We start from the raw sequence: 11,276 nt of genomic DNA, 5'->3' as shown, positions 1-11,276 counted from the left end.
ACCGTGGACCCCATCCTCAGTGGGACCCCTGAGTGGATGAGATACCCCCAAACAGGGTTCTGGGGGCCCCGCTGGACCCCAGGCCACAGTCCACCCCACAGCGCCCAGCACCACCTGCTCTGTCCAGGTTCGTGGACGCAGGGAGGTCCAGCTGGGCCCTCAGGCTCTCAGCCTCCGTCCCTTCCTGGAAGGGAGCACTGGACATTCAGCCTCAGGGAGCTGGGATCCAGGCCAGGGGAGGTGCCGTGGAAGGAGAGGGAGCTTATTGATTTGTCCTTAGCGATCCCTGTCGGTATCTGTCCTTGGTCCTGCCTGGGGGCGGGGGTGGGGGGTGAGCGCTACGCCTTTGGGTTTCTGAGCCCACCATTTTAGGGAGGCGGATTGAGGGGGGGAAAGGGGGCCCCTTTGCAGGGTGGGGTGCTCTTCTGTTTCTGGCGTGTTCTGACGTTTGTTGTACCAGATGGATGGTCACTGCCTCTGGGGTGGCATTATTCTGCCACTCACACGCTGACAAAGCTGAGGTCATCCGGCCGAGGAAAGGTACCGGCCGCGGGACCCCAGCAGCACAGCTCCACGCCCCCAGGTCCCAGCCCGACCTCCAGTCCCGGGTCCCCAGAGCCTTGTGCCGGCCCACCCACCTTCCTCCTTGAGATGAGATGCGCCCGGAGCTGGAGGCTCAGGAGGCCCGGAAACCTGGTTCTGCTCCTGTTGACAAAGACACGTCTGCAGATAGCTCCTGGCGGCCGGAAACCAGGAGGGCAGGAGTTAGCACAGCCGAGCCGCAGGGCCTCAGCTACCTGGGCAAGGCTAGAGCTCCCCTCGCAGGCTCCCATCCCTCCGGCTTCCTGCTCCCTCTCCCCGGTTTCTTTCCTCTTCCTTCCAACCTCAGTGAGACGGGGTGGGGGTGGGGGGCTGCCTCGACCACTCCCAGCCTGGGCCGGCCAGTATCCGTGCGGGCTGTCCCAGAGCCAGCACCCTACCCCGTTCCAGCTCGCGCGCTCTCCAAAGCGATTGCCGTGTCCCTGGCCTGTTCTCAGGGAGGCCCTGGACCTTGTCCCAGTCCCGGGTGGAGATGATTACCCTGACGTCCGCTGCAGAGTTTAAGTGCATTCTCTTGGCGCTGGAAACACAGATTTGGTGGTGGCAAGCTGGGGGTGGGGGGGCCTCAGCCTCCCCGGAAGGGCCGTTTCCTCCACCGAGGGGCCGGGGGCTCCTCACTGGGCAGAACCTGCTGCTGCGAGCCCTTCCTGCTGCTGCGGCTGCAGGCTCCCTGCGGGGCAGGGGTCTGGGACACGGGTTGGCGGCAGCCAGGATGGGAACGGGGTGCTGGGGAGCCCGGCCCTGACGCTCCCCACCTTTGCGGAGGTGCCGCAGAGCGTTTGCAAGTTTGGAAGCTGCCATGGTGAGCACTGGATCTCACTCAGAGCACGGCTCGCATCTCTGTAAAATCAGCGTCACAGGCACTGCAGACCTGGCTGCGCAGCCGGATGGACGGCAGGACCCTCCGAACAGGCTGCCCACTGGCCTCCAGGAACCGAGGTGGGGCCGTGGCCCTGCAAACACCCTGTTCGACCCAGCAAACACCTCCCCAGACGTGGGCGGCCCCGCAGGAAACCGGAACTGGCAGGCCCATCACCCCTGCGCTCGAACAGAGCTTCAATCCAGGAGGATCTCGAGGACAGAGGGACAGGGGAACCTGGGACCACGTTGCCCCATTCCCAGGCCCATGGGGACCCCAGGGATCTGCCAGGGTCCTCTCTTGCCTCCATGTGTACAGTGCGAGGTTCTAGAAGGTTCTAGCTGGGCCCTTCCCTGCTCGCCTGCCCGTGCCTCCGCCAACGCCTGGCTCCTTCCTGTCATTCGGTCCCTGGATGAAAGGCCACCTACCAGAAGGCCTCCCGACGTCCCTCTCAGAGGATGGGGTCCCTGCCGACCCTCCCCCGGGACGGGGCCTGGTGTGTGGTTCAGGGCGGAGGACTGGGGACGAGGGGTCTGTGGCAGCAGGACCCCAGCGGGCAGCTGTGGCCATGGCTCAGGCCAGGTTGGGGGGCGGCCTGGGCTGCCCAGGTCACGGCGCCCACCTTGGGGCCCTTCCAGCACAGAAGGGCGGTCAGATAGCCGTCGTCCAACCTCCTCCCGCCGTGGGCCCACCCGGCAGCCCCCCACTGCCTCGGCGGTCACCTTAACGAAGTAACCAGGAGGGCAGGCCTTGGGGTGAAGGGAGCCCGGGAGCCTCCCCTCCAGGCCGCCCCCAGCCAGGCCTCATCCGGCTCCACTTCTCCCACCTGCCTCTCCCCTGGGGTCCCTGCGTCCCAGGCCCGGCTCAGACCAACGGGTGGGCGGGCGCTGCAGGCCGCTGTGTTTCCAGCACAGGATGGAAGGCCGGCTCCTGGGCCTCAGCCCGCAGACCACTCATGGGCCGGAGGTGGAGCCCTGGAGACGCAGATTAAAGAAAACTCCCAGGGTGGCACTAAGGGAGAGACGCTGGTGCCGCAGCCGAGAGCGCCGTCTCCGGGGCCCCGCTGCGAGTCCAGCCCTCAGCAAACGGTGACCGGCCTGAGCCTCCCTTTCCTCTTCAGCTGCTGGGTCTGAAAGTCGTACTTAACCCTAGAATCACCGTGCACACTGCAGCCGGGGCCCCACACGGGGTCCTGCTGTCCAGCCAGCACCACCCACGATGGGAACTGACCTCGGGGAGGCTGGACACAGGAGAAGGGCTTTCCCAAGAAATGCACAGCAGAGGGACCTGGGGTCCTGGCTGGCCTGGGAGTGTCTCTGCAGGGCCCCAGCCCCCAGAGCTTACAAACCATCGCCTGAGCACAAAGGGGGCCCTCCCCCTTCTCCGCAGACCACCATGGCCCTGACCAGGTGCCTTCGGGGACCTGCCCCTTTAAGCAGGGGAAAGCTGCCAAGGACACTTGCCTTCTGAAAGAGGGAGGTGGGTGGGCTGAGGGCAGGTGGCGGTGGTGCAGGGGGGCTCCACCGGCTCCATTCACCCACCCTCAGCCACGCCCACCCACCGGCAATCCTGCAGGATGACACCAGGCTGTTCCTCAGGAGGTGGGTTCTCCGCTTGCAACCTGTGGGCTGAGCTGCCGTGGTGAGACCCTCCGCCCGAGGGGCCTCCCTGTCCTAACTGCAGCTGCAGCAGGATGGCCACCTGCTCGCCGGGCACTTGCCAGGGTCTCGCGTGGACCAGGGTGCCTCGGGACCCACCATGGAGCTGTGCCCGGGCAGGACCCCTCCCCACTGATCTCTTGAACTCTGGGACCAGCTGGTGGGGGCTTTGATGGGGGCAAATAAGCACCTTGAGGCCCAGCTGGTGGACCCTGGCCCGTGACTTCGGCCCACGTAGCCCCCTGCGAGGGAGGGGATGGAGCCTGGCTCCTGGACGGCTCAGTTCTTCTGTGCTGGGCCTGGCCGGCAGCTGGGGCACCCACACCTCTCCAGCCCAGCTGTCTGCCCGGGGCCCCACGTGCATGGCCACGGCTCTGTCTGCGCACCCAAACCAGGGAGAAGACAGAATGGCCTGAGCCCTGCAACCGACTTTGCTGAGAGGTTTTCAGATAAGCAGGCGCCTGGCGCCAGGTGTGGACTAGGCTGAGAGATCCCACGTGTTGGGGTTTCTCGTCCATCCCAGAAGCTTCTCGCTCGCCCAGAAGGACACACTTCCCGACCCACCTCCTCCGAGTTCTCTCGGCTTGGAAACTCATTCATCTTTCAACACCTCATTCCAGCCTGTCCGGGCCCATCCCCAGCCCATATCTCATAGTGTGTTTCCATAGCAACATACAGGTGCCTCTGTTGGTCGCATCTCATTGGACTGTGAGCCCTTTGAAGGCTCGGACCCTGAGCTGGCTGATGAGAGTGGGGCTGGGGCACCATGACCCTGAATGAGTGAGCGCGGTGAGGGAGCACGGGCTCCCCCTACCACCAGTCTGTCCGGGACCTCGTCCATCCAGAGCCATCTTGAAGATGGGACGCCGAGGCCCAGAGAGAGGGAACCTCCCCTTTCACTACAATGTGGAGGGGCAGGGGTCATGCTGTCCAGGGACAACCATGCCCCCTTCTAGGAAGCCCACCAGGAGACAGAAGTCACCGATGAGAAGGGTCCAATCTCTCACATCCCTGGGAGAGGAAGGCCAGGCGCTGGACCCCTGCGTGGGGTACTGGGTGGGCCCTGTCCGTCCCTGGCCTCCTTGTCCAGGGACTCAAGGCCAGGAGGCAGGCCCGTTATCTGCTGCTTCAAGCCTAGGGGAGGCTGAGGATAAACGGGGGGCGGGGGACGGGGGACGACTTCCCGCCTCTGCTGAGGGCAGCAGCCCCGTGCCAGGAACACTTCCGGAGCGGCGGGTTTTCTGTCTAGTGGGCTTTCCCCCTCATAGCAAGGTGCCCGGTCTTCCAGCCTCCACCCAGGGGAGGCCCAGGGCCCAGCAGAGGGGCTGAGCTGTGGGGAGGAGCAAATCTCAGCAGAGGGGCCGCCGGGTCCTGCGAGGGGCGGGCACAGCCGCAGTCCAGCCCGTGCCCTTCGTCCTGTTGAGCAGACGAACTTGGCAACTGATACAGCGCCTCAGTGGCCTGTTGGGGCTCTTTCCTCAGGGCGTTTGAATAACGAGTATCATTTCAAACACACACAGGTCCTACATTTCAATTTTTTTTTTTTTTTTTTGCAGTACACGGGCGTCTCACTGTTGTGGCCTCTCCCGTTGCAGAGCACAGGCTCCGGACACGCAGGCTCAGCGGCCATGGCTCACGGGCCCAGCCGCTCCACGGCATGTGGGATCTTCCCGGACCGGGGCATGAACCCGTGTCCCCTGCATCAGCAGGCGGACTCTCAACCACTGCGCCACCAGGGAAGCCCTACATTTCAATTTTTGATACTAGAGTCATTTCTGATGCAAATTTCTCAGCCCACAGAAATTGCTGGAATTTGCCTGAGTTGGGAATAAAAACTGGAAGCATGGGTCCTTCCATAACCCCAGGCCTAGCGGCTTCAAACAACGATACCCATGTATTATCTCCCACGGCTTCCGAATACCAGGAAGGGATCTGGACAGGTCACAGAGGGGACAAAGTTCTGGGCCTCAGCCGGGGGCTGGGAGCATCACCTGCAAGCGTGGGTTGGCACTAGCTGTCGGCCAGAACACCCCCACATGGGTCCCTGGTGGCCTTGGCTGGATTCCAGAAGTGAGGGTCCCCCTGAGAGAGGAGCCCGTGGGGTGTGTGCTGTGGCCACCACTAGAAGACACCCTGCCTGGTTCATTTGTCCTGAGAACACCCATGAGTCCTGCACCTTCCCCACTCTGGGCGTTTTCAGTACCGCGGGAGCCACGGGGATGCCAACCGGGGGTCCCCGGGCTCCGAGAGTCCTGGTGGGGAGCACCTGGGGTGGGGATCCAGGCCAGTCCCTGGATGGGTGGGAGGCCCTCCTCCTCTCCTACAGGGACCCCATCCCCGCGGAGGCCACAGCCTGGGGTGCCCATCGGCAGCGCCCGGAGAGGCCGCTCGGGTTCCCTCCAGCCTGGGGGTGGGTCTCCCCCTCACAGAAGGAGGGCACAGGTGTCTGCCCCACCGTTTCTGCCTCCCGTCCTGTTTCTGGAGGGCCAGACAGGGGCCCCAGGGGTCTGAGGCCCCTCGCCGCCCCCCAGCTGGCTCACTCTGCTGTCCTCAAGTTCTGAGGCTTGCCGGCAACCAACCTCTCAGACCCCGTGGACCCACTTCCGGAAGCCAGCCTGTCCCACCCTCAGGGTGACTCTCTGAGAATTCAGGGGAGCTGTGCCCACGGGCAGAGGCACTCAGCCCACTCCGCCGTGTCCCCGTGGGGACCTCCTGTCCCCCCGTCTCCCCTGGCACCTCCAGCCAGGCTGCTTAGCTTCTCTGAGCTTCAGGTTTTTCTCCTAAATAGGGAGGGGGCTCTGAATGCAGGCCAAGCGGCAAATGGAGGACAAACTCCCGGCAGGGGGACTTGTCCTGGGAGAGGAGGGGCGGGCGCTGGGCCAGGCTCCCAGGTCAGCCTTGGGGTGGGAGGCACTGGGCTCTCAACAGGGGGCTCCGCCAGGCCCACTCACCACTGCAAAGCCGTCATCGGCCCTACCCTGCACGCCCACCTACACCTGTCTCCTTAGGTAGCCCTCTCCCACCCTGCCCCAACCCCCAACAGAAGCCTGGGGAGACGCAAGGCTGGGGGTCACAGGCCCCATCCCCCTGGGCCCTTGTCTACAAGACAGGTGAGCCTTCCTGCCCGGGGTTGGCGGGCACGCATTCTCCGGGTGCAGGCACAGCAGAATCCGGGAGAGCGGGCGGGGGTGGGGCACGCGAGGCATCGATGCTGCAGGGAGTGTGCACCTCGGCTGGTTGGATGCCCAGGGGATACTCACGAGTGTGGGCGCTGCGGTGGGAAGCACAGAGCCTCGCCCGACCTAAGGCAGGTGATGGGGACTTGGGAGGAGCAGGTGTGATGGGGCTTTGCCAGGGAAGACAGCGCCAGGACCAGGGCCCACCAGGGACCCTTACGGGGGAGTCTGCCCTGGAGCGCGGCCTGGGGCAGGGTGGGCAGCCACGTCCTGAGGTCAAGGTGGGGGCAGAGGCAGGGTGGAGGATGGGGGCCCCAGGCGCCCCACAGCACCAGGTCTGCGTCTAGGTGGCCGGGGCCCCCAGGGTGGGATGGACAGCAGGCAGTGGTGTGGGCAGCCAGGAGGATTCAGTCTCTGCGCCAGCCATGGGGAGGAAGTTAACAGAAACCGATTCCAATGCAAATGTCAAACCCACCCTGTGATGAAAAATTAGCATCTCTGAATGTCAAGGAGGGAGTTCCAGCTCTAGCTGTCTGGCTCCAGTGGGCGGGGCGGATGGGGCTGAGCTGTTTTCTCCAGCTCCTGGGCTGGGGGCCAAGGGAAGAGGCAGCTGGATCGGGGCCACTGTTGGGTGCAGACTGGCCACTGGACTGTCAGAGCGCCCATTGTCCCCTCAGCACGCCCCCCTCCAGCAAGTCCCTGAGGGGCTCAGGGGCGTGGCCGTGCCTTCTTCCCTGCCTCTCCACAGTGCAGAGAACAAAGGATGCATTCAGTAGGTGCTCCATAGATGCTCTTGGCCATGTGGTCTCTGGCTCTAGTGAGCATGAGTCCTGCACCCAGCTCCCTCTCTGTCCACTGGCCTGTGGCAGCCCCGGGCAGGTCCCACCCAGGGTCTCTCCAAGCAGGAGGGGAGGGTCCCAAACTGCCCCTGGGCTCACTGCTCCCAGCCTGGTGGTCTCAAGGCCATCCATGAAGACTGACAGGCATTTTCCGCCTACGAGTGTCTGAGAAGAACAAGCCACGTGCCAGCATCACCAGCTAGACCTCCCTCTGCACGTGCAGAAGTAAAATGCCAATTGCTTGAGCTAAACCGTTTCATCTTAAATTGAAAAAGAAATTATAGTTTTGCATCTTGTAAAAGCAGATGATGGCGGCTACGGGGCAGGGTTTCCTGAGGACCCAGCTGTGCCCGGATTTCGGGACTTTCCTGGCGTCTAACCCCAGCGGGTCTGCAGGGACTCGGGTGCGCAGGCTCAAGGAGCTGGCCCTGGAGAGACGGGAGGGCCTCAGGAGAAGGGGCCCATGGGGAGGAGGATGGGGGCACGGAGGGGCTGAACGCCACCCCCGGGATGCAAGTCCATGTGAGGGAGGTGCACTGGTGCAGGGCAGCGCAGAGGCCACGAGGAGGAAGCAGGAGCGGAGGTGGCCCCCGGAAGGACCAGAGGGTCGGAGAATGGGAGGAGGGAGGGGTGGGGGTGTGCCCGGAGAGAAGCACGACGCTTGCGTGCCGGGGGGAAGGCCCCAGTGTGGGGAGGAAGGGTTTGGACTTTTCCCCGCAGGCACTGGGGAGCCACGGGAGGCTTCAGAGCAGGACGGTGCCCAGGGCAAAGGGAGCAGAGTGCAGACGCGTGGGGGGAGGAGCCCGGGGCTGGGCTGCAGGAGGCCGAGGCCAGCCAGGCAGAGGGGTCAGCAGGGGAGAAAGGCAGGACCCGGTGAGGTAGGAACGCCTCTGCTCACACACACAGAAGCTTCCAGGCCTGCCCTCTGCCGGGAGAAGCGTGAATGTGCAGTTTCTGGGCTGGCAGCGGGGTGGGCGGGTGTGGACAGCTGGTTTCCCATAAACCCCCATGCTTGCGTTTGAGGTGCAGTCTGGGGGCTCCTGAAACACCAGGCGGTGACTCAGGCTGGGTCCCTGCTCAGTGAACCCTCCGTCCTGCCTGCGAAAGCTCCGAATTTCACAGCCGGGCCACAGGTGGAGAGCTGGACGGGGCAGTGCCACCTCCTCCCTCCCCGGTCTCGCCAGAGCCCAGAGCCCTGACCTGCAGGGCCAGCCTCGCGGATGTAATAAAGTTTGCAGACAAGCCCAGCGCCCGTGCCTGCCTCTTGCCCTCCTGGCACGGGTCTGAGCCTTGCTGTGTTAGGAGAAGGTCAGGGAGATTTGCTCCATCAGCTTCCGGAAAGGGAGACGGTAACAACAGAGGCCTTGCTCCGGGCAGCAGTTCCAGTAACAGGTGATGGCTTCCATTGCGCACCGGCCAGCCCCGTGCCCGAGCTCCCGCCCTGCGTTTCCGCTCCCCGGCACCGGACATCATTGGCTGGGCCCCCGGAGGGTCGAGGGTCAAGGCTTGCCCCAGGGCCTGCTGCACCCAGAGCCCATCAGGATTGCTAACCCAGGGTTGGACTGGGCTCCGCCTTGAGACAAATGTGCCCTACAAGCCAGTGAGGGCAGCCTGTGACCACCCCACTGAGCTGTCTGACCTCTGACCTCACGCACACAGGGGCACTTCTGTCCGTAACGTCTGTGCTCCAGCAGCTGTCGTGAAAGGTCAGGCTTCACAGGTGGTATCCACAATCTGGCTTTCAGCCTCCATGAGCCCAAGGCCTGTGTCTGCCGCATTCTGGTCGCTGCTCCTGGGGACCGACACTCACCTGTTTAGTGAATGAATGAATGCGTGAATGAATGAAGGGCACCACGCCCAGAGAAGCCTTTGGGCCTGTCCTGGGCGGAGCCGGGGCCATTCCGAGAACATCCCCCTCGTGGCCTTGGGACCCCGTGGGCTGCAGGCTTGAGGGTCCAGGCGGGGCCGGGGCTGCGGCCACCCCAGCTGCATGAGCCCCCGGCTTGCAGAGCGGTAGAGGGAGCTGGACCACAGGCACTGGGCACGTTGACGGACGCGGGGACCCAGGCCGAGGGGGCCTGGCGGGAGCAGCACCTCCTACTGTCCTGAGGCCTGAGGGCCCAGCTAGCGTCCCAACCCCTTACCCTCCAGCCCACCCTCCACAGGAGCCCGCACAGCGGGGGCCCTCCTCTGGCCCCTCAGGCCCTTCCCGAGGCACCACAGAGTCCGGGGCCAGGCCTGGGGACGTCCGTCCAGCAGAAACCGCCAGGCAGCCTTTCCAAGCCGAGCACCGACCTCAGAACTGATGGGTCCCTGGGAGCAGCTGCCCCGGGTGGGGCTCCAGGTCCCCGTCCTCCTGGTTAGTGCTGCCACCTAGTGGCATCTGGACGCGGCGGCCCTGGGGCCCAGGAAGGGCCAGGCGGGGCGCCCTTCCTTGGGGGGCGTAGAGGTGGGCAGCGGCCGAGCGCACCTGGGGGTTGGCATTCCCCGCCAGCCTCCCGACAGCCCGCCCCTGCCCACAGCACCTGTCCACCATGTGTCTTGTCACTCCGTGACCACAGCCCCTTCTGATCCCCCCGGGCCAGCGCTCACACGCTAGATCCCCTGTCCCATTGACCCTTGGGCACTCAGGGGCGCCCCACGAGCTCATCAGCCACCTGGGAATGCACCACGGCGGGGGGGACATCATCTTCCTGCCCCCAGGAAGGTGGAAGGGGCGGGACATGGCGGGGGTGGAGGGGAGGTTTCAGGATGGGAGAGGGGCCAGCGGGCAAGACATGCCCAAGTGGCCCTGCGGCAGCAGGCACCCATCACGCCCCTGGGCCAGCACCTCTGGGAGGGAGAGCTCGGCCTCCCGGTTCTGCCATGACACCTCATCTCCGGAACCCTCCATCCTTTGGCTCTAGCAGACGGGCAAGGACATGGCAGGACCCTGGTTGGTGCTCCGGGTGGACAGAGGTGAACCCAGCAGACGACCCCGGGCCTGTGAGCAGGAGCCCAGCTCTCACCCAAGGACGCCCCAGCCCAGAACTTTCTGGAAGCCTTGCAGCCCAGAGGCCTCTGGCGGGTGACCTGGGCCTGCCAGGCCCCTCCCTAACCACCCCTGCTGCAGGCCAGGTTGCCTGGGAAGCGGCTGTGGGTCAGCAGTCCACACCCGCTCACTGCCTCTTGGGGTCCTGTCCTGCTGAGCTGTTCTTCCTACTCAGCTGACCCCCGGGAGGCCCAGGGAGGGTCCAGTGGGGTGGAAAATTCCAGAAGGCAGTGGGCAGCAGAGCTGAAAACACACACAGTCTCAGCTCATGGCCGCATCTCAGACCCACCTGCAGCCGGGCCCTCACTGCAACCCTCCAGGTGGGAGATGGGATGGCTTCGTCCACCACCCTCCAGCCCCTCCCCCCGCTGGAGAGAAGGTATGGCCGCATGACCAAGCAGGTGGCACGCCCAGCAGGAGGGGCTCTGAGGACATCGGAGTCCAGGCCGGGCACCAGCAGCGAGTTCTGGGTCTCCACCCACTGTGCAGACCCACATGCACAGAGCCCATGCCCGAGAACAGGGCCCCGCACACGGGCACCCACCCACCATTTCCTGAGGGCCCCAACCTGGAAGGTCCAGTCCCAGGGCCCCTGCCATCCCAATGGTGGAGAGAAGGGCCAGGTGGGGAGCTCGACGGACTCAGGCCCCAGGCCCAGGTTCGTGAGCGTGGGTTTCTGTTGTGTAAGCCACTGGCTTATGGTCCTTCATTAAGGCAGCGACAGGACCTCAGCAGTGCCCAGCGCCCTCACCCTGGAGGGCAGAACCCTGCGTGAGCCCTGCCACAGGCCAGCAGTCCCAAGACGCAAGGAAAGAGACCACACACTGTCCAGGTTGAATCACTGTGTTTTACTAAGTGCACAGGTCCACTGGGCATCCGAACTCATCCCCGTGGCGGTAGAGCTTTCCAGAACTTTCCACATGTGTCCCTGCCACCAGATTCCACACCTGCAGTCCCCGGGCAGACCCGCGCTGGGCCCTCTGGCGGCACAAGTGTCAACCTGACAGTGAGTGGAGTGAGAATCTCGGCTGGTCCATAGAAAACTAGAGTTCTTTCCCTGGGCGTCTGTCCTAGAAAACGGACGGCGCACACGTCACCTGTCACGGGGTGTGT

The sequence above is a fragment of the Mesoplodon densirostris genome, chromosome 16 (genome assembly GCF_025265405.1).
Source record: "Mesoplodon densirostris isolate mMesDen1 chromosome 16, mMesDen1 primary haplotype, whole genome shotgun sequence".
NCBI lineage: Eukaryota > Metazoa > Chordata > Mammalia > Artiodactyla > Ziphiidae > Mesoplodon > Mesoplodon densirostris.
Note: the sequence above shows the minus strand (reverse complement) of the source record.